This window comes from Lissotriton helveticus, chromosome 10 (assembly GCF_964261635.1).
Source record: "Lissotriton helveticus chromosome 10, aLisHel1.1, whole genome shotgun sequence".
Classification (NCBI taxonomy): domain Eukaryota; kingdom Metazoa; phylum Chordata; class Amphibia; order Caudata; family Salamandridae; genus Lissotriton; species Lissotriton helveticus.
This window is the reverse complement of record NC_136071.1, coordinates 587,563,396-587,586,219: the sequence shown is the minus strand read 5'-3', so window position 1 is coordinate 587,586,219 and position 22,824 is coordinate 587,563,396.

Here is a 22,824-nt window from a genome sequence, read left to right as displayed (position 1 = left end):
CATTACACAGTCTGTTTTGATGTATAACATTGATCTACATTGCCAGAAATTGGACACCATACTCACATTGCTGAAGACACGTAAGTGCACAGGTCTGCCAGAAACTATCCCAAATACAGTGTCTGGCTCACAGAGGTGGATCAGTCAAAAGGGACCCACCCCCATTGTACATGCATCAGTCAGTCCCTACCTGTGTACAGACAATGCTCATTGAGGCAAAAGATTTTTCATTCTACTCAACACTCATCACAGTAGGGTAGTAGCGCAGTTGCATAGACTTTATTAGCATGTGCGTGTCAGTACGGGCCAGGCAAGGGCCACAACATGCAGGGGAATGCTTAAGAAAATTACACGCAGCATGGGCACATGTCGAGGTGCAGGAAATGGGGAGGAAAAAATGTACACAAATCATTACGGATGGCAACGCGCTCAGCCCCCCTTGCCTTGATGGACGAGTCATGTGAAGTTTGGCGTCTGCTCTTTGCCCCGTGTCAGGGGGCATGACTCACAGCCCATGGGATTGGCATAGTGCTGTCCCACCGGACTGCGCCGACTGCGACTGTCTGCTCTGCTGACAGTGAGCAGGTGAAAGGGTACTACAAGGTCACATGTCATACTACATTGTGATGTGTGCACTCTTCCCCCAGCAGTATGTCCAAATTGGGGCGTTGCCAAATGACGCAGGCGCTGCTCCGCCCATGGGACTGCATCACCTTGCACAGGTGTGTGTATTCATGTGTAGTTCCACACACAGGCATTCTGAGTCCAGGCGAAGGCAGACATGTCCACTGTTGTGGTGGGATATGTGAGCATTCCCCAAGATGCAACAAGGTGTGGGGACCTGTGCTGTGGGCAACAATCAGATGTGGCTGCATGAAAGTAGTTACTCGTCCATGAATGCAAGTGCAGCTTCATGTGCAATGTGTTCAAAGAATACGTTTTTGTCGAATTCAAGGAACACCAGGGAGAGACAATCTATTGACTGGTCCGGGCAGTTGTGCTCAGTCCACGCCGTTTCACCAATCCGCAACACAGACCAATAGGGGAGCGCCTCGATGTGGTCACTGCACACGAGGAGTTGTGCAATCTCCCATGCACAACTGCCAGCACATGCACCAAAGTTCAAGGCATCCCATACATGGGTATCACGGTGACACTCCTGTTCGTGGGCCATAAGGGGGCACACTGTCAAGTCATAATCCAATTCTGCTACCGTTGAGTTGGATAGGCAGACCTCCATGGGCCACTCAAATGTGCTAAATCGATAGTGGAACCAGGGCTGGACGCAGGCGTCGTAGGCAAGACAGAAACTAAGACAGAAACTGATTTGCAACACTGCCATTGGCAGTGATCCCAACAGATGCAGAATTCATGCACCGTACAGTTCCATGTGACAGAGGGTGTGCATGTGCCCGGGATTGCCTGCCATTGCGTTTGTTGGTCTATTAGCACTGGCAATTCTCAGACCGGCGGCAGTTTGGTGGGCAATATGCCACAGCTCTGGTCAATGAGTCGTATATGTGTGCAACATTTGGACATTGGGTTGTTTTTAACCAATGTGTCAAGGCCATCCCTTGCAGGTGTAGCTAGAGCAGGCGTACATACATAGAGAGATACACACATGAATGGGCATTTCCCTATGTGAAAGATGAGTATTATCAGATGGTTCCAGAACAACAGAATCTAGGGGAACACCAGTGGGGGAGGGGTGGAAGAAAATACACTAGACGCAAACCCCCAATCACTGGACTTTTGACAACATGTCCAGTCCAGTCCAACACGTCCAGTGAGGAAGAAGAAGGAAGGAAGAAGAAGATACCTCTCAGGGTAACCTAGTCAGATTCAATCAGCAAGACCGAACTAACGAAGACTTGGGAGTCCTTCTGAGGTATTTTTTAGGTCAGGGTCAGAGGAACAATCCCAGAGGGGGTGGACAGGCAGGAAGGGGCAGAGACTGAGGCAATCAACCTCCGCAATGGCAAGTCTACTCCCCCAGAGTGAGCCGCAGCCGGGGTCGGATGCAAAACTGAGTGAAAGCATTGTGGTTAATCTCTCGGATCATTACTCACGATGAGTGAGGAGAGAGTCCTCAATAAGGGGTTGGGCTTTGTCCCCACCCCCGTACATGATTCTTTTAAATGCAACATAGAGTTCCACGAAACTATGAGGAAAATCAAATTAAAGAAATTATTTGCTAACTCTAAACAGGAAGACATGAGATACTTTGGGACCAACCTCAGAAGACCCTCTACTTTTTGCCCCCCGGCCACCACGGTGGGACCTGAAGTAGCGGTTTTTGAGTCATTGGTCCTACAAGATATAGAAAAGTTTGAGAAGAACCAAAACAAGTTGAGGCATAAGAACATGACCAAAGAGGACTGGGAGGCCATTAGGAGTCTCCAGGATAACCGCGCTCTGACTATTAAGTCAGTCGATAAGGGTGGGGCGGTGGTCGTCCTTAACTCTACAGACTATGATGCTGAAGTTATGCGTCTTTTGGGAGTGCGTGCCAATTATCAACCCCTTACCCTGACCCTGTAGAGGAGTTACTTAAGATCATACGTGAGATGGTGGGTCAAGCCAGGGAAAGGAAGTGGATTTCTGTTAAGGAGGCGGAGTTCCTGGTGAATAACAACCCCAGGACTCTGTCCTTCTATACCCTTCCTAAAATACACAAACCTGCCCGTCCTCCACCAGGCCTCCCGATAGTTTCAGGCATCCAGTTTGTTTTGGAACCCCTCTCACAGTACGCAGACTTTTTTCTTTGAGAGTCAGTTGTTAATCACAAGTCTTTCATCAAGGATACAACTGAAATACTTAATATTTTGGAAGGCATGCAGTTTGACCCAAGGAATGAGTTCCTTGTAACCATCGACATCGAGTCGCTATACACCTGTATCCCCCAGGACACTATGCTGGTGGCAGCAGCACGCGCCCTGGGGGAACAGGAGTGGTTCTACGACACTACTCAAGCATTTGTGTTACAGTGCGTCGAACTGGCTCTCACGAGAAATTATTTCAGCTACAAAGATCAATCATACCTCCAGATCTCTGGTACTTCAATGGGGGCCACTATGGCCCCCAGTTTGGCCTGTATCTACGTTGGGCAATTTGAGGAGCACCTCGTCTATCCAGCCAGCAAATCCTTCCAGAGCCATCTTTGGCTCTGGAAGAGGTATATAGACGACGTGCTCTGTATCTGGTCGGGAACCGAGGAAGATCTGATTTCCTTCCTCCAATGGCTCCATGTTCAGGATTCGAGTTTGAAATTCACTTGTTCCTACAACCGGTTCAGGGCAGTGTATTTGGACTTGGTCATTGAGTTTAAAGATGATACCATTAACACCTGTGTTCATCAGAAGCTTACCAACAGAAATTATTTGCTCCTGTATGATTCTTTTCACCCCCGGGCATTAAGGGACAATCTCCCGGTGGGACAGTTCCTTTGTTACAGGAGGAATTGTTCTACTACTAATGCCTTTCTGGAGCAGTCAAATGATCAGACCTCCAAGTTGAAAAATCGTAATTATCGCCAACAAAGTGGTCAGACATGCCAAAAAAAGAGCCCTTAATACACCACGCAGTGTCCTTCTTGAAAAAAACATAAGAAACAGAGATGACTGCGTACCGATAGTGATGACAATTGACCCCCTGGCTACCAAAATTAAACAGTCCATACGTAAACATTGGTCGCTCCTATCTAACAACCATTTTCGCATGCCACCTCCTAGGTTTGCGTTCAGGAGAGCAAGTAATCTGAAGGACAAACTTGTACACACTCGTGAACCCATGGATAAAGCACTGAGTAACACCTCCATCCCTAATGGGCACTATCCATGTGGTTCATGTTCCGTCTGTCCACTCACGAAGAAGAGCACGAGTGTGACATTGGCTTCAGGCAAGGAGTGGTACTTGAATCATTTCAGCAACTGTAATACCACGCATGTGGTGTACCGACTGCAATGCCAATGTGGTTTGCAATATATCGGCCTCAAGTCGCGCAAAATAAAGGTCAGAGTGCAAGAACACTTGAGCACCATAAGAGCAGGGAAACTGACGACCAAGCTAGTACAGCACTGCTTCAATGAAAAACATAGCTTCACTTGGACTGTCTTAGAAAAAGTTAAGGGGACCACGCAAAATATGGAGAACCTGTTGTTAACCAAAGAAGCGCAATGGATCTATAGAGAAAAAAGTGACCAAATTGGGCTGAACGAGATCATAGAGTGGAATAGAATCAAGCTATAGGCACCTTTGGTCCAAATCGTTCTGCTCTTTGGTGTCCACTGGGGCTCCAGTGGACTTACCTGCTGGTGTTGGTAGGTAGTGCGGCCGTGCATTTGATTGTATATTCCTTTGCATCAGCAGCCCTAGCCTACTTTGAATGCATTAATACTACTATCCAAACATGTACCATAGGTATATCATGGTAACTGGGTTGGTGTCCGATTTTACAGTGAGTATGGTGTTTCACTGCTGAAACTGGCAGCTTTATCTTTAAGAATTTTTAAAAAATATTGTTAGGATGTAGCACGTTTTTTGACACCACTACAAGATGGCTGCTCATGAGGACTACCAGTTGTGTGGTCCTCTCTCTCTCTTTTAATCTCGTGCCTTTTGGGGCCTGTATCCCCTTTTTTCGAAGTTTTTTGTGCTTGGACCCATGATTAGGACTGCATTCAGGATTAGAACATTGTAATTACATCTTGCTTAATTGCACATAAACGCGTGTTTGGCCATCTTAAGATGGCGGGCGCCCACACTAACGCTGGTCATGTGACCTGTTTCCATTGGTGTCTCAACGTAGCAACGCTTTATTAAGGAAAAGCCGGGCGTGTCTCCGAAATCGGTGGAGACAACGCGCACCGCGTTCAAGAGCACGGTGAGGAGTAGGGGATCCGGGACCCGGGGGCTCTGTAATGATCTTTAGTTTACGGGCTTTCTAGAGGCATGAGTGACATGGCAGCCCCGCGTCTATACAGCAGTAGAGATTGTCGAGAGAATGCATACATTTTTAATCAACATATGCCGGCGTTCTTTCTATCGACATTCAATTGCCATCACTGTGGTATCGCACCATGAGGATTGTTGCGTGCAATACTAAACGCTGCCATTGCATACCTGTGCTACCGAGCTCACGTAGAATGCAGGAGATAAACGTGCTGGCTCCCCGCGCTTGAATACGATATATTATAAGTGCAGCGTGTTCGTGTGCATGTTGGAAATGGAGATACAAGTACTTTGCACAACAGAGGCAGGCGGGCTTACAATTTTTAAAGTACTCATGAGTATACCTTCATTAAACATGGTGCACAGTGTACATGTGGAGTGTGGTCGGGTATTAACTCGAGCATGGCCGTTTATTAACAGCGATGACTTGGATAATTTGTGATCACAAGTTTTAATAAATACCTTTCACTAATGATCTGGCTGTTCTTGAACCTACGAGTGAGCCAAAATACTAATGTGAGATTGTATAGAAAGGAGTCAATCCTCTGTGACCATAGAAATTTGTACAGTTTGTTTTTAACAGTCTGACAACAAGTATTGATAATTGTGTTGTCCGTTCGGTGTCTTGTCCCTTTTCTTTTATATGTGCACGTCAGAATGTTGTTTACAATCATGAGGGCCAAAGGGTTTTAAGAAAACCTCACTGCTGGAGGATCACGTTGAAGCCCTTTTCCCTCAACAGCCGGTATGATTCAAGAGAGCTGCTAGAGGGTAATTACAGTAGATGTGATTTGAATTAAACTTAGAAACAAGGCAGTCTGTTTTTTTTTTAAATTGTGTGTTTTATAAGCATGGGCGGATTTTGCGGATTGGCAATCCGCGAACTTGCGTATTTACGGATTCGCAATCCGCGAAGATCCGCGAACTCTAGCGGACTTGCGGATTTTTCCGTTTTTTGTGTTGGCGCGTGTTCGCGCCGATTTTGGGACAAGTTCGCAATTGCGAACTTACTTTTCGGCTTGCAACGGCCGCGACTATGTTGTTTCTACGTCTGGTTTATCATCACAGGTTCACAGCACCCTCTGTTTCACCACTGCCACCCTCTGGGACACCCATGCCACCCTCTAGTACATCCTCACAGGCACCTATTAGGTTTATTTATTACTGTAGATTATGGTGGTTGAAAAAAGCTAGCACACCTGCCCTTCTTCAACTGCCATCAATTAATTTGTGTTTCATTAATGTGTCAGTAATTTTGAAAGTTCCAGTCTGGCTGGCACCTGCTTCCTTCCTTATCTGTAATTTGCTTTTTGTTGCAGTGAAATTTTTTTTTTACAGGACCTTTATGGTGCTATTCTATGAGCCTGCTGTTTGGGTCATAGCAGGGTCATAGAATTGTTGCAAACTCTGGAGGGGCCCATCAGGAAGCACTACCTTGAATGTTACTAATGTTAAGTTTGAACTTTTGCACCTGCTCATTGCTTTCATTTTAGCTAAAATCGTTTTTTTTGCAATTTCGCGCGTTATTTGGGGCGCGAATCCGTGCGAGATCGATTTCGGAAGCCGCGAATACGTGCAAATACAAAATTGTTTTTGTTGCGACGTGTATGTTCGCGTGATCTTGCGCGTGTTCGCGAGGCGCTTCTAGCTATTCGTTTGCCAAGTTACCCTATCGGTCGTACACGGGCGCGGCCATCTTGTTGGCGTGACGTAATTCCGTTTCCGCCCGCTATGTGTAATCTCGCAAAGTGTGCTGCTCGCGAGTACAAGTTCGCGCGTACTCGCAAGGAAAATCTCGCGCGAACTTACCCACGCGGTCGTGAACGGGCGCGGCCATCTTGTTTCTCATTCATTGCTATGGTTCTGGGCATGCTTTCTCTATCCTCTCTCAATCTCTGCCATCCTTTGCTTGTTTGAAGTTTTTTTGATCTAATTTTACTTATTATCTAACCCTCTATTTTTCTAGCTCTATATTTTTGTGTTTTCTGCAGCTTTTAGTTACTTTTAAACTACTTTTTTAAACTCTTTTATTTTCTTCTTCACTATTCTATTTCTTCTTTATCATTTAAGTTTATTTCTGCCCAGACCATGGTAAAGGGAGCCGGGAAGCACCCTGAGAAGGGGAAGGGTCCCGCACCCCGTGCCCGGCTCCCGTGCGGGCGTTTAAGGGGGGAGCAAGTGGTCCCGAGGGAGATCTTTAGCGCGGAGGAAGTGGCGGCACTGATCTTCCATGTCCAGCGCCGCCTCCCCAAGACGATCCTGGGAGGCGGCAAGATCGCGACCGGCTATGGCATCCGGGAGCGCCGCCAGCGGTGGGAGAAGGTGTGCCGGGCCATGTACAAGATCTCTGGGGTCCGGCGCACATATAACCAGGCCACCCACCGCTGGACCGATGTCATGGACCGGGAGCGGGACTTGCTGGACGCGCTCGGCGTAGAGGTCCCCGGGCTTGGTGAGTAGTAGTAGTAGTACATTTACTACTCTGTTTTATCCTGCTCTGTTATTTGCAAATCTTTGTTCTTTACCAAGAGCAATAATGCTGCCGATTACATTGAGGTAAATTATATTTCAAAATCTTCTATGCATTTCATTTTCAGGTGCACTGCTCTCCTTCTCAGTAGCCTTGCTTGCTACTATGCTTCTTTGTTTTGTATGTTGTGCTCAGAAGCATTTCATTGGCCTGAGAAATTATGTATCAGTGTACTGTAAAGAAAAGAACTGCGTAATGCTAGACAGTAAGGGTCATATTTTCAATTACCGGCGCATCCCTGCAAAGTAGCAGGGATGCGGCAGTAATTGTGTGCCATGCCACCACCACCCATTGGCCCAAAACGTCACAGAAGCCTTACGCATCTGTGCCGTAAAGGCAGCGCATTGCTGGAGTTGCGTGCCAACGATGGCGCAGCTCCAGCAATGCTCTGGGGTACCCTATCTCCCCAATGCTGCATCAAGCCGTACGTCGGCTTCAAGCGCGCAGGGTTTGAGTCATGCATCATTGTCATAAAAATGACTGATTGACATCTTGTAGATTTCCCTCAGCCACTTTTAGGATTCGTTCCTGCGCAGGTACGCCCTCCCTTGCGCCGGAACGCCCCCTGATGGCGCAGGGCTTTACAACGTGATGCATCGCCCATATGCCCATATGTGGTTTTTTTTTTAATATATACGCCGCACCAACACCATGGCGAGTCTTTTGTTCTGCCGCTGCGTCAGAAAAGGCACGCAACAATGGAGGAAAATCAGCCGCAACTTCCGCAAGGGACTTATAAATCAGCCCCAACAGACTGAAGTCCAGTGTCCTTCCTTTAGACAGTCACATGGCTATCAGAAGAAATAGTGGCGGTGGTGGCGGGTGGATTGATAGTTTGAGTATTCACTGATCTGCAAGCAGGATGGACTTTGTCTGTCACGTGTTGTGCACTACTGCCTGCAGTGCCAGGCCTAGGCAAACCTCTTTAGTAGTCTGTTTATTGAGTTACATAGGAACTTTCTAAGTCAACGTTCCGCAAATCAGGCAATACGAATAACGTAGTATACCACATGAGATAGATCCCGTGGAATAGTTGTCTATCTATTTGCTATTTTTCCAAAATATGTTGTTATTGTTCTTTTGAAATGTTTGATTTGGTTGAAAAATCTCATCCATGTTTTATGGTTTTTCTTTCTTTCATGTTGTACATCAGCTCCCCCCAAGGGCAAGAGGACACAGGAGGAGGGTGCTGAGGATGCAGGCCAGGATCGGGCAGGCGAGGGCTCCTTTGCTGGCCCCAGTAAGTTTACATTTTACTAAACAGTACCTATTTTTTCCTAGCGTTCCTCATTCGATTTTTTCTAAATCGTCTTTGATCTTCTTGTAGACTGGATATAAATTCTTATCCTGCCTCGAATGTGATGACTCCCTGTGGTATTACTAGACTATTCTTATTAGTCTGTCTGTGTAGCTAACTAAGATTGGACATTTGGCAATTCCATTGGACTCCCATTATATTCAGCAATACCTCTATGCACTGTCTCCTTACTGACTAGATAGTGTGGCAGAGTCATTCAGCTCCCGAAGTCACCGATTATAGATCCCCAATGATCTCTAGATTATCGTACGCAGGACAAGAGAGTAGTACGGAGTCACAGCACAGTCAAGAAGTGTCAGAGGCACTCATGCTTGCAAAAATTCCAAAACCTTTAGCTCATCCACTCTAGTCTAGAGGAACAAAAACCACAGAGTCTATTTAAGTGTAAAAGCTTTATTAAAAGTAAACACATTTATTGAAATCTACTTTGTCATAAAACTATTTAACTGTAAACGGAAAAGTGGTTAGTGCTGACGATTAATTGGACACATTTCTTGTGGTCGAGCCGAACTCTCACCTACTTTGAACTTGATCCTGGTCGTGTTCTTAGGACTCAGGAGTCAAGCTTCTGTCTGTTAGGAGAAAAAGTGGTGCGTGTTAAAAATCAAAAGCAAGCATTCATCAGTTGTGCATAAAAGTGCAGCAAGACAACAGCCTTCCCTGGAAAATGGGACATTTTTACTATGGAGTAGACAGTCACAAATTATTACATTGTATTCTGTGTTTTTAACATTTCTCCTAGACCAAATATTATATAGTAGTGAGTGGTGTATTCTAACTTTCTTAAATGTACTTTGTAGGTGTAACATCTGGTGACGGGGCCAGCGCGGAGGTGGCTGATGTGTTGGACTTGGACTCGGAGGCCTCTGGGGAGGATGCGGCGGTAGAAGAGCTGGTGGCCGTTCCTGTGGGGGATCAAACGGTGGTGGCGGAAACAGGTAAGCTATATATTCCTTACTTATTGAGATTGAAGACTGCATAGTGTGCTTTCTGCACGGGTGTATTACAATTACAAATCAACCAGGTAGTAGCCTCCTCGAAATGTACTTCGACTTAGCTGTGAAGTTTTTGGTGAGAAGAATCCCAATAAGTTCTTAGACGAACGTGATGGATGGGATGAACGAAAAGCGAAAGAAGGGTGTAAGTAAGTGGGACGCGAACTTGTATGATGGCTGGCAAAGAAGAACGATATGTGTTTGCTTGGACCCAGAGGTGGCTGGGAAGGAAAGAATATGGTATGGTGCATGGCTGGGTCAATGATGAAGCAAGGATGGGTGGAAGGACAGCAGCCTGGGTGGGTGAAACAGAAACTGTATGTGTGCGTATACTTTGAATGAATGGATGCCTGGAGCATGGTATTCTCTGACTCTTACATAGCAAATGTGTATCTAGAGAGAGTAGATGGTCGCCAGGTGAAGTAAGTGTTACCTTGAAGAGCATGTACCACCGCACCCGCACGTCCGTCCCAGTGCAGGGAAGGCAAGGAAAAGAAATTGTAAATGTGTCCAATACTACCATGAATAGTAGCAGTACTTTGTATTGCGTTTGCATTCACAGCATATATCTGGTTATTACGGTGGACACTCCGTACCTCTCTTAATAACTTTAGTTTACTTGTAGTACGTCATTCATGTGTGGGTGTATCACTGTGTTCACTCAATATTAAGCAAAGCACCTAAAGTCATCTCATCTGTCATTAAATACGTCCCATGTGAAGTGATAGATAATCAAATTAGTTAGCTTCTTCAGTTTCCTTTTCTAGTACTCATTTGCACTGTAGGGTGAAAGGTAAATTAATTAAGCAGTAGCCCTTGTAACAGAGTATTCTCAGTGCCACCCGTAATAGAAAAGTAATAGCTTCACCACCTGCATGTACTGGACCGGTACAGTAACGCAAGTCTGTCTCCATCATCATGGTGTGCAACTTTTTTTCTCGGGTGCAACTTCACTGTGCTGTGTCCATGTCATTCTGCCGGCTTGCATAAGATAACGTACCCATTTCCCTAAACAAGAGAGAAGAAGAAGAATAAGACTGGTGTACTGTCATAGTCGACTGTAATGGAAGTCCATAGTGGTCGTAGAATTAGTTCATTAAACTACCACTACTGTTAGAGCAAGGATGCAGAAGTGGGAGGGTTACATAGATACTGTCCTCAATAGTTATGTACTGTGCTTTCAATTTGCTACTTGTACTCTGTGACCCAACTTTCGGCTCAATCACTTTGTGTTATTAATAAGGAGCATTGGTTACAGACTATGTCTTTCTTTCTTCATATAGTTGCTCCTTCTTCCAAATCAACAACAAGGAGGGAGCAGGCTAGATTGGCCCGGCAACGGAGGCTGGAGGCCACAGTCGCCGAGTATCGGCGGCTGGTGGCCCTGGAGGAGGAGGAGGACACGCAGTCGAGCGGGGCAACATCTTCGACTGCATCCTCCTCCGTGACTAAACCAGCGGGACCGAGCCGGGCTAAGAAAGCCGACCGCCACCGCCAAGCACCCGAAACACCAGCTGCCCCCCACAGGAGCTGCAAGGAACGCCAACACCGCCTACGAGTCCGCATGTCCAACCTGGAGCAGGAGGTCCTGAGGTATAAGACCTTGGTTAAGGGCCTCCGCTCCGAGCTTGCCACCCTCCGCAAGGAGTATGATGCCCATGCCGCATCATGCACCAGCACCAGCACCCTCCAGTAGTGGAGTGTCCCTTGCCCTTTTTTTATAGACTTTTGGGGGGTGGGATTTGGGAGTTGGGATCGTTTTGGGACGTTTCAGAGACAATCGTTGGGGTTAGGGTGGGTGAGGGAGATTATTTTGTTAGGGATAAATAAATATATTTTTCAACTACTTTATCTGACCATACCTGTTTTTTACTGCTTTTCAGTCTGGTGGGTGGGGGGCGGGGGTGTAACAGTAACTTTGTTTTCCTGAACAGTCGTAGGACTTTAGTAGTACAACCGTCAAACTCTTGTCTACTCCGAAATAATACTCCATTATACTACCTCCCACCAAACGCTTATCTTACCTGTAATTTGTGTTAGAAATTAGGGCTAGGCCCAGGGCTGGCTCCAGGTGAAATGGGGATTAACGTTGTCATTCCTGGGCGGGTGACATTTCCTCATTGCGGTGTTACTAGTGGTGTGACACAGTGGCAGTTGCATGCCTATGGAAAAAAAGAAAACGAAACCTTGTTTGTACTCCTTACTGTAGCATTACAACGGTTACGGTACGATCGAGAAAATAGCAGGTGACAGTACACTAGAACAGTGCCATAATGTAGCCTAACAAATGGTAAAGTATTGCAAGTATAACTAGTACTTGCGTTGAATTTATTTGACATTGGCTACTACTACTAGAAGATATAGTACTGAAGCTGAGTAAGTCTAGAAGATATCCTCGTATTCCTTCACCAGCCTGTTGCTGCTATCACCTTATCCTCCCCAGCAAGTGTGTGGAATTATTGATGTCATTTTAGTCAGACATCAAGCAAAACAACACAGCCCGGGGGAAGAGGGTTAGGGTTTGTAAAATGGATGGGAATGGGGGTTTCTTTTTGGGTAGGTTTTGTTGAGAGAAGAAAAAAAAAGCAGAGCATGGACAAACAATAATTGAAGATACAGAGTTTACAGACAATCTTTGGTTACAAAGTAAAGGTAAGCACATGCAGTCACACTCATAGAATAAAAGACAACAATGGATACTGTATCTGTATTGCGTATGTTGTTGGAGTTGTCCTGTTGAAATTGGTAAGTAAGTTGCATGCAGCAAACAATTCCTCTTATTGGCGGCACTCCTCCATTCCAGCTGACGCTTCGTCCATCAATGTGGTGGTGACCACTGACAGAAGAGACACCCTGTCCACTGCCTGCCTGGCGGATGTTGACTGAAACCCGGCCTGTAATTATTGAACGGAAAACAGGAAGTGCTATTACAATACCACTGATAAATAAATAAAAGGTATGTACGCTGTGTGGTTCAAAAAGTCACACTTTGATGATGCCTAGCAGAAAAATGGTTACAAAACGTACTTTGAAAGTAACAGTAGACCCAAATACAGACCGTGGATTGTATTCGAACCACTTGCCTGCAAGCAAAAGTATCCATAGCCAGCATCGCTCCAACAGTGCTCTACAACAACAGAACCGCGTTGCAATAGAACCCCCCTAAACACATGCAATCCTGCTGCTAGGGCTAACCCTAACGAACCCTAACTTACAAAGTGCCAAAACTGGTGTTTCCTTATGGATTTTGTCCAACTAACTTCTAGCCGGTATTAGACCTTCCCAGGAATGCCCCAGGCAAGACCCGCCAACCCACCCGCAAAAAAACACCCGACACAACACCACCAAACAGCGAAAAAGCTAAATCTCATACTTACAATATCTCTCGGCCTTCGGTCCAAAGTAACACGCTGTGCAGCTAGGTCATCATCAATCATCATAACTCCTGTTTTCCACCACGGATTTCCTGAAAAGCAAATGCAATCAAGATTAGACTGTCGCAGCAGTGCTTCGACAGAGACCCCGGCCGCAACCCACCCACGAACAGCAGGAAGCCCCCCAAAACGCTACATTGAGCAAGATGTCTGAAGAAATGGCAAAAAAAAGGCTGTTCCTTATGGATTTTGTCCAAAACACTTGTATCCGGTATTAGACCTTCCCAGGAATGCCCCAGGCAAGACCCGCCGGCGCCAACCCACCCGCAAAAAAACACCCGACAACACCCCCAAACAGCGAAAAAGCTAAATCTCATACTTACAATATCTCTCGGCCTTCGGTCCAAAGTAACACGCTGTGCAGCTAGGTCATCATCAATCATCATAACTCCTGTTTTCCACCACGGATTTCCTGAAAAGCAAATGCAATCAAGATTAGACTGTCGCAGCAGTGCTTCGACAGACACCAAAAATTACACACAAACCCCCGGAACCCCGCCAAAGAGCACCTCAAAGGCAAGCAAGTCAGCAAAAACGGCAAGAAATTTCCACCTCATATTTGGTCCAAAACACTTTTGTCCATTATTAGAGCTTCACAGCAATGGGCCCAAAACCGTCAACTCACCCGCAAAGAAGTACAACACCCCCACAAGTGCTGAGTCTTTCTTCATTGTGCGTAATCCAGCACTCTGCTTGGAGGGAAATCGCAGTCTGGAGGAGGAGGATAGAGGAGCATGTTCTTCAGAACTTGTGAACCTGAGGAATGTAGACTGCGGCACCTTCAAATCAATAAGCAAACAAGTGAAGACAGTTCTGATGATGGTCTTCTTTTTGGGATTAGGTGATTAAAGTTTGAATTAAATTAACTGTGCAAAACAAAGAAAGAGAGACACAAAGCACACAGGAATAAAAGTGAATAAGGACGAAAAAGAAAGTTCTTGATTGATTGTCTCATTTTCAGGGCTCGGTGTCAGGGAATAAGAACAAGATTTCGTCATCATACTCTGCGAATTCAGGCTGGATGAGGTCAGTGGCACCGAACAGAGAAAAAATCCCCTCATCTACGTTGCTGTCCTCATCGTCTTCATGTGGCGTGCTTTCTCGCACTTTGTAATCTGGTGGTATGAGGTGCTGATTCATCTTGATCATTGTCAGCCGCTCCACATTTTTGGGCGATAGGCGGCTCCGTTTGGCAGTTACAATGCCACCAGCAGCACTGAAAACACGTTCAGAAGACACACTTGCGAGTGGGCAAGACAAATAGTTTATAGCCAGGTTGTAGAGCTGTGGCCACAATTGTTTTTTGCCATGCCAATACTGCAATGGCTCCTCATTAAGAAAGACCACTGTTGAGTCATTCAGATAGTCCTGCACCATCGACTCAAGGTCATCAACTGTTCCTCCACTTTGCTTACTTTTTGCTGTGCCTGTGACATTTTTTAGAGAACCATACCCCATCAAACTTAGCCAATCCTCCTCCCCAGCCACTGTTAGTGTTGTCATTGTGTGTGGTGCAGATGATCCAGTTGCCGGTGTCTTTAACGGCTGAGAGGTCACTTGTGCCCCAGCCACAGGTGCAGAAGTGGATTCTTGTGACTGCGGATGGCCTGCTGATGCTGATGCTGATGTACTGGCTTCTCCTTCAATAACCTGCCGTTCTTTTTCAAACCTCTTGGCTGACCAGGCTAACCAATGTTTGTACTTTTGAACATCTGCATCAGCGAAAGGAAAGAATGCGTTGTCTGCCAGCGCCTTTTTGTAGCGTGGATCCAGAATAGTAGCACAAATGTAATGCTGATCTGAGTTGATGTTTTTAAGACGTTCATCACCACGTAGGCGATGTAATAATTTCTCAGACAAAATGAAATGGTTTTTTTTTTTTTCATCTTTTTCAAACTCAGAAGAAACCGCCATCAGTTGGTGCTCCAGTATGCACAACAATGGGATAGCTTTTCCCAAATTACAGTCCTCCTGGCTGACTGCACGCGTGAAGAACTCAAAAGGACGAAGCATGTCTGTCAGGCTTTTAACTATGGCCCATTGCGCCTTACTCATCCGCAGGTCCTCCTTCTGAGATGTAGCCTCTGTCAAGAAATAGTGATCGAGTACCGTATACTGCTCATGCAGACGCTCAAGCATGTAGAAGGTTGAGTTCCAACGTGTTGCCACCTCCTGGATGAGTGCTTTCACTGGCATTCCACGTTGAAGTAGCAGTCTCCGCAGATGCTTCCGGGCCTTAAAAGAATGGCTGAAATGGTTGCACATTTTGCGGCAGGTGGCCATTACCTCGAACGCTGGACTCTCTTTATCACTCAAGAATTTTTGAACTACCAGGTTGATACAGTGCGCCAAACACGGCACTCTAACATGGTGACCCTGTGACATGGCCTTAACTACATTGGCGCCATTATCCGTGGAAACATAACCAATCTTGCGTTTTAGGGGGGATAGCATTGACAACACCTTTTTGTCAAACTCTTCCAAAAGGTTTTCTGCTGTGTGACTTTTCTCCAAGGCAAACATGGCTAGTGTTGCATGTTTCCGAGCAGCTTTGAAAACTTGGTCCGGGTCAACACCTGCGTTTAGCTTTGCTATAACACCTGAAAAAGAGACCCAGTGTGCAGTGATGCACATGTAATCATCGCCTGGGCCACTGGTCCACATGTCTGTTGTCAGATGTATTGTGTGAACAGCACTCTTCTGCAAAGCTGCCCCAATCGCCTGCAGCACATCTTCATGTAGTGCTGGAACCGCAACTCTGGCAAAATAGAACCGGCTCGGAACCTTCCATTTAGGGCAGAGCGTTGCAACTAATTCAAGAAAACCTACCGCTTCTACAAAAGAAAAAGGTAGAAGGTCCACAGCTAGCATTTTAGCCAGCTTAGTGTTATACAGACGCGTCAGTGGGTGGTTGCGTTCATATGGCACGTCTGAAGTAAGCATTGTTCTAATGTTGGCCTGGACCAAGCATTTACGGGCTGATAATGACTTCGTTGACCCAATTTTGCTCGCTGGTGAACTTTTGTGCGTTGGTGTCTCACTCGCTCCAACACTCTTAGTGTGCCTCACATTGGGTGTGCTGCTGAGAGGGGTACTGGGTGTAAGGGAAGTGTTTGACACGTCTTCTTCCTGCTCGTCAACATCAGATGAAACATCAACGTTTCCTTGATTTTGGCCTTTCTTGATCGCAGCTAGGTGCGCAAACCATTGGACACCGTGCTTTCTGTCAAGATGACCACTCTGGCCGCCGGTACCATAGTTGCTACCTGGCTTACCACGACTAACTGCAAGCTTACAAAGGGTACAAATGGCAAACCTTGGATTTTTGGGACAAACAGTAAAGAAGTCCCAAACTGGGGACTTGAAGTGTCTGTGGGACCTGGAGGAGGCGGCGATACTGGTGGTGGTGGTGGTCATGAAGCTAATGCCAGATGAAGTGGAGGATCTGGATTGGCCAACTTTTGTACGTTTTCCACTTTCACCGCCACTAATTAAGGTCGAGGTTGACGCAGGTCTCTTCTTGCCAGAAAGAAATATGGAAGCGGGACGAGTTGGTGTACTACTTAACTCCAATGATTGTGGTGTTTCCACTGCCTCCTCATCGACAACATCATCATCATCATCATCACGCGCAGCAGCTCTTCGGGCTAGGGTCAAAATGTCTGTTTGCTGCATGCCCGCTGGGGCTGCAGTGACCTTTATGATGACTGGGTCGTCGTTGGCAGAGTCTTCATCAGCAGCAGTATCCGCCACTTCTTGTTGAGCCTCATCACACTCCATAAGTCTGAGACTTTGGACGAGCTTCCTTTTACGCTTAAGTACCTTTGTTGGATCATGGTGTGCCTCACTCTCAGACGGCTGTGGTGCTGGTTCCCAAGTTTGATCCGTATCATCAGAAGGAGGTGTGCTTGAAGAGGATGTAGACACCACCCTTGATCTCTTCCTTGCTAGGGTTGTGGAAGACAATGAAGGATCATCAGGAGGAGTGGCTTCCTCAAATGATACCTCGCCTTGATTGTCGATTTCCTGATGTGCCCCTACTTCGGGAGGAACAACTATTGTGGGCACTTGTTGTGACCCTCCATGCACCTCTGCATGCGCATCTCCTTGCGCTGCCTCTCCTTCCACATGTACTTGGGCTTGTACTTGCACATGTGATTGTTGTTGCCGCTGTGGTTGTTCAACACTCGTCAGATGAGCTACAACAACCTGTGTTGATTGAGGGACATTGCTGCTGCTTTCTTGCGATGAGCCAACATCACTGGTCGATGGTGATTGAAGAAGTATACTGGCTGCCTCTGCAGCACTCAAGGGCTTGGACTTAAGTTGGCGTGGTGGTGGTGGTGGCACTGAGCCCAATGGAGCGGGGGTGCTGCTGCCAGCTTGGTCCCCAGCAGATCCCGCTGCAGCTGCTGCAGGCATACTTTTTTTTTTACTCACAAAAAAAGGGGCGGGCGGCACACCAGTGTCCTTGGTAACTTGCTTCTTCTGCTCCTTACTGGCACCTTTCTTGCTAGAGGAGCTACGGGTTACTTTTTTTGGGGCCATCTTCTTCAGAGCAGGTCAGCAGGCAGCAGTTGCACGAGTTGCAGAGGGTTCTGTGTCCAGACGTGACGTCGCGTGACGTTATGCTGCACACACCGCTGCAGGACTTCTTCCTGGCACTGGTGGTTCTATTGAGTCTTCTTGTGCACCTAAAAGCAATGGAAGACAGAGGAACATCAGTTCAGTTATACACCCCAAAAAATCGACAAAACACAGAAAAATGAGCACAATCCCATGCCATCCATGATGTTTACATTGAAGACACCCCACAGAAAGACTAGGGACATGCAAGTATGCAACACTCACTACCCCTGGGCATAAGGGATGAAAAGTAGGCAAAATAAGTACAGGCCTCAGACACTGCCTCTCCTCAAAATGGCCCCCTTACACCCCAAGCACATGTTGCTGCCTGTACCAGCCAGCACTCAAGATGGCCACCACCACCACCCACATGGCCAGTCCACATCAACAGTACACCCCCAAAAAACAGAAAAACAGCCAGAAATCACCACAATCCAATGCCATCCATGATGTTTACATCAAAAAGAGTGAGACAACACCACAGGCACACTCAGTCCATGCACCACCACCACCCCTGGGCAAGCAAAAGGCCACACCAGCAGCCCCCCAAAAACGACAAAAAACAATAAAATAAGCACAATCCCAGCCCATCCATGGCCTCAATTATGTTTAAATTCAAGAAGACACCCCACAGAAAGACTAGGCCCATGCAACACTCACCACCCCTGGGCAAAGGGCCACACCAGCAGGCCCAAAAAAACGACAAAAAACAATAAAATCTGCACAATCCCAGCCCATCCATGGCCTCAATGGTGTTTAAATTCAAGAAGACACCCCACAGAAAGACTAGGCCCATGCAACACTCACCACCCCTGGGCAAAGGGCCACACCAGCAGGCCCAAAAAAACGACAAAAACAATAAAATCTGCACAATCCCAGCCCATCCATGGCCTCAATGGTGTTTAAATTCAAGAAGACACCCCACAGAAAGACTAGGCCCATGCAACACTCACCACCCCTGGGCAAAGGGCCACACCAGCAGGCCCAAAAAAACGACAAAAAACAATAAAATCTGCACAATCCCAGCCCATCCATGGCCTCAATGGTGTTTAAATTCAAGAAGACACCCCACAGAAAGACTAGGCCCATGCAACACTCACCACCCCTGGGCAAAGGGCCACACCAGCAGGCCCAAAAAAACGACAAAAAACAATAAAATCTGCACAATCCCAGCCCATCCATGGCCTCAATGGTGTTTAAATTCAAGAAGACACCCCTCAGAAACACTAGGCCCATGCAACACTCACTACCCCTGGGCATAAGGGATGAAAAGTAGGCAAAATAAGTGCAGGCCTCAGACACTGCCTCTCCTCAAAATGGCCCCCTTACACCCCAAGCACATGTTGCCTGTACCAGCCAGCACTCAAGATGGCCACCACCACCACCCACATGGCCAGTCCACATCAACAGTACACCCCCAAAAAACAGAAAAACAGCCAGAAATCACCACAATCCAATGCCATCCATGATGTTTACATCAAAGAGAGTGAGACAACACCACAGGCACACTCAGTCCATGCACCACCACCACCCCTGGACAAGCAAAAGGCCACACCAGCAGCCCCCCAAAAACGACAAAAAACAATAAAATAAGCACAATCCCAGCCCATCCATGGCCTCAATTATGTTTAAATTCAAGAAGACACCCCACAGAAAGACTAGGCCCATGCAACACTCACCACCCCTGGGCAAAGGGCCACACCAGCAGGCCCAAAAAAACGACAAAAAACAATAAAATCTGCACAATCCCAGCCCATCCATGGCCTCAATGGTGTTTAAATTCAAGAAGACACCCCACAGAAAGACTAGGCCCATGCAACACTCACCACCCCTGGGCAAAGGGCCACACCAGCAGGCCCAAAAAAACGACAAAAAACAATAAAATCTGCACAATCCCAGCCCATCCATGGCCTCAATGGTGTTTAAATTCAAGAAGACACCCCTCAGAAACACTAGGCCCATGCAACACTCACTACCCCTGGGCATAAGGGATGAAAAGTAGGCAAAATAAGTGCAGGCCTCAGACACTGCCTCTCCTCAAAATGGCCCCCTTACACCCCAAGCACATGTTGCCTGTACCAGCCAGCACTCAAGATGGCCACCACCACCACCCACATGGCCAGACCACATCAACAGTACACCCCCAAAAAACAGAAAAACAGCCAGAAATCACCACAATCCAATGCCATCCATGATGTTTACATCAAAGAGAGTGAGACAACACCACAGGCACACTCAGTCCATGCACCACCACCACCCCTGGGCAAGCAAAAGGCCACACCAGCAGCCCCCCAAAAACGACAAAAAACAATAAAATAAGCACAATCCCAGCCCATCCATGGCCTCAATTATGTTTAAATTCAAGAAGACACCCCACAGAAAGACTAGGCCCATGCAACACTCACCACCCCTGGGCAAAGGGCCACACCAGCAGGCCCAAAAAAACGACAAAAAACAATAAAATCTGCACAATCCCAGCCCATCCATGGCCTCAATGGTGTTTAAATTCAAGAAGACACCCCACAGAAAGACTAGGCCCATGCAACACTCACCACCCCTGGGCAAAGGGCCACACCAGCAGGCCCAAAAAAACGACAAAAAACAATAAAATCTGCACAATCCCAGCCCATCCATGGCCTCAATGGTGTTTAAATTCAAGAAGACACCCCTCAGAAACACTAGGCCCATGCAACACTCACTACCCCTGGGCATAAGGGATGAAAAGTAGGCAAAATAAGTGCAGGCCTCAGACACTGCCTCTCCTCAAAATGGCCCCCTTACACCCCAAGCACATGTTGCCTGTACCAGCCAGCACTCAAGATGGCCACCACCACCACCCACATGGCCAGACCACATCAACAGTACACCCCCAAAAAACAGAAAAACAGCCAGAAATCACCACAATCCAATGCCATCCATGATGTTTACATCAAAGAGAGTGAGACAACACCACAGGCACACTCAGTCCATGCACCACCACCACCCCTGGGCAAGCAAAAGGCCACACCAGCAGCCCCCCAAAAACGACAAAAAACAATAAAATAAGCACAATCCCAGCCCATCCATGGCCTCAATTATGTTTAAATTCAAGAAGACACCCCACAGAAAGACTAGGCCCATGCAACACTCACCACCCCTGGGCAAAGGGCCACACCAGCAGGCCCAAAAAAACGACAAAAAACAATAAAATCTGCACAATCCCAGCCCATCCATGGCCTCAATGGTGTTTAAATTCAAGAAGACACCCCTCAGAAACACTAGGCCCATGCAACACTCACTACCCCTGGGCATAAGGGATGAAAAGTAGGCAAAATAAGTGCAGGCCTCAGACACTGCCTCTCCTCAAAATGGCCCCCTTACACCCCAAGCACATGTTGCCTGTACCAGCCAGCACTCAAGATGGCCACCACCACCACCCACATGGCCAGACCACATCAACAGTACACCCCCAAAAAACAGAAAAACAGCCAGAAATCACCACAATCCAATGCCATCCATGATGTTTACATCAAAGAGAGTGAGACAACACCACAGGCACACTCAGTCCATGCACCACCACCACCCCTGGGCAAGCAAAAGGCCACACCAGCAGCCCCCCAAAAACGACAAAAAACAATAAAATAAGCACAATCCCAGCCCATCCATGGCCTCAATTATGTTTAAATTCAAGAAGACACCCCACAGAAAGACTAGGCCCATGCAACACTCACCACCCCTGGGCAAAGGGCCACACCAGCAGGCCCAAAAAAACGACAAAAAACAATAAAATCTGCACAATCCCAGCCCATCCATGGCCTCAATGGTGTTTAAATTCAACAAAACAGTTGTATCATGCACCCATAACCAACCCTGGTCCTACTGGATACTGTGGCTACCCACAATATAATTTATTTAATTTTCTGAAAAAGTTCCAAAATTGTACTTGCAGCAACTGTAATGCCCCAAACAAACTTACTTGTGAAAGTTGATTTCTAATCCAAAAGTGATCCAAAGACAGTCAAAAAGGCCTCAAATCCAAATATCCAGCAGCACCCACAAAAAGTAATCCTTCCAGCTCCAGATCCAAATGAAAGTGACCAGGAGATGGACAAAGCACTGGGAGGAGCCTGCTGGACAGGAACAGGAAGTTGGAGACTGTGGGGCACTTCCTTCCTCCCCCCCCCCCCCCAAAATGGACTCCTTGCAAAAAAAAAGGCCATGCAAATGTCAACCTGAGGAGTGATTCTGATAAAAATCATAATTTTCTGAAGGTTTATCCTGTTTGCTGGTGATTTTCTTGTGCGAAATTGCAAAATCTCTATTTCGCAAGTGCGAGATTGTTCCTTTCCGCCGCAACTACATGTTCGCAATTGCGAACTCTCGCGAGGTGTGCTGTGCAAGGTGGCAAGCCGCGAGTACGTATTCGCGGGCGACAAACTCCCGCGGGAACACGCAGCAAGATCTAAAATGGCGCGTCACTCGCAAAGAAAAACAACTCGGCAAACGCTAAAATGACGGAAAGTGAACGCCGTGCACCACGCCGCGCGCCGCAACCAAGCAAAAAATCCGCCGCGAGCGGATTCACGGATTTTCGACAAATTCGCGAGCGTTCGCGGATTGCGGATTTGCCGAAAATCCGAAAAATCCGCGAGCGGAGCGGATTTTACGCCCATGCTTAGTGTTTTATTGTTTTCTTCTACTTGACAGTCGCTACAGAACAAAGTGTCCAACAGTGGTGTGGTGACAAGGTGTGTTGCCCTGACGAATCTGCTGTTACTTTTGAGGCAGAGAAACATGTTGGCCATAGGTAATGGTATGCGAGGCTAGCTACCAGCCTTTTTAATTCGACAGTCCATGCCTAAAAAATAGGAATAAAATGGTTGCGAATAGGTGTGCCTGTTGATTTTAATCACACTGCATTGTCACTAGCAGTTCCAACGGTTCTGCTTTAGCGCACTTTCACTTTTTTTGGGTTCTGTTTGGACACATTTC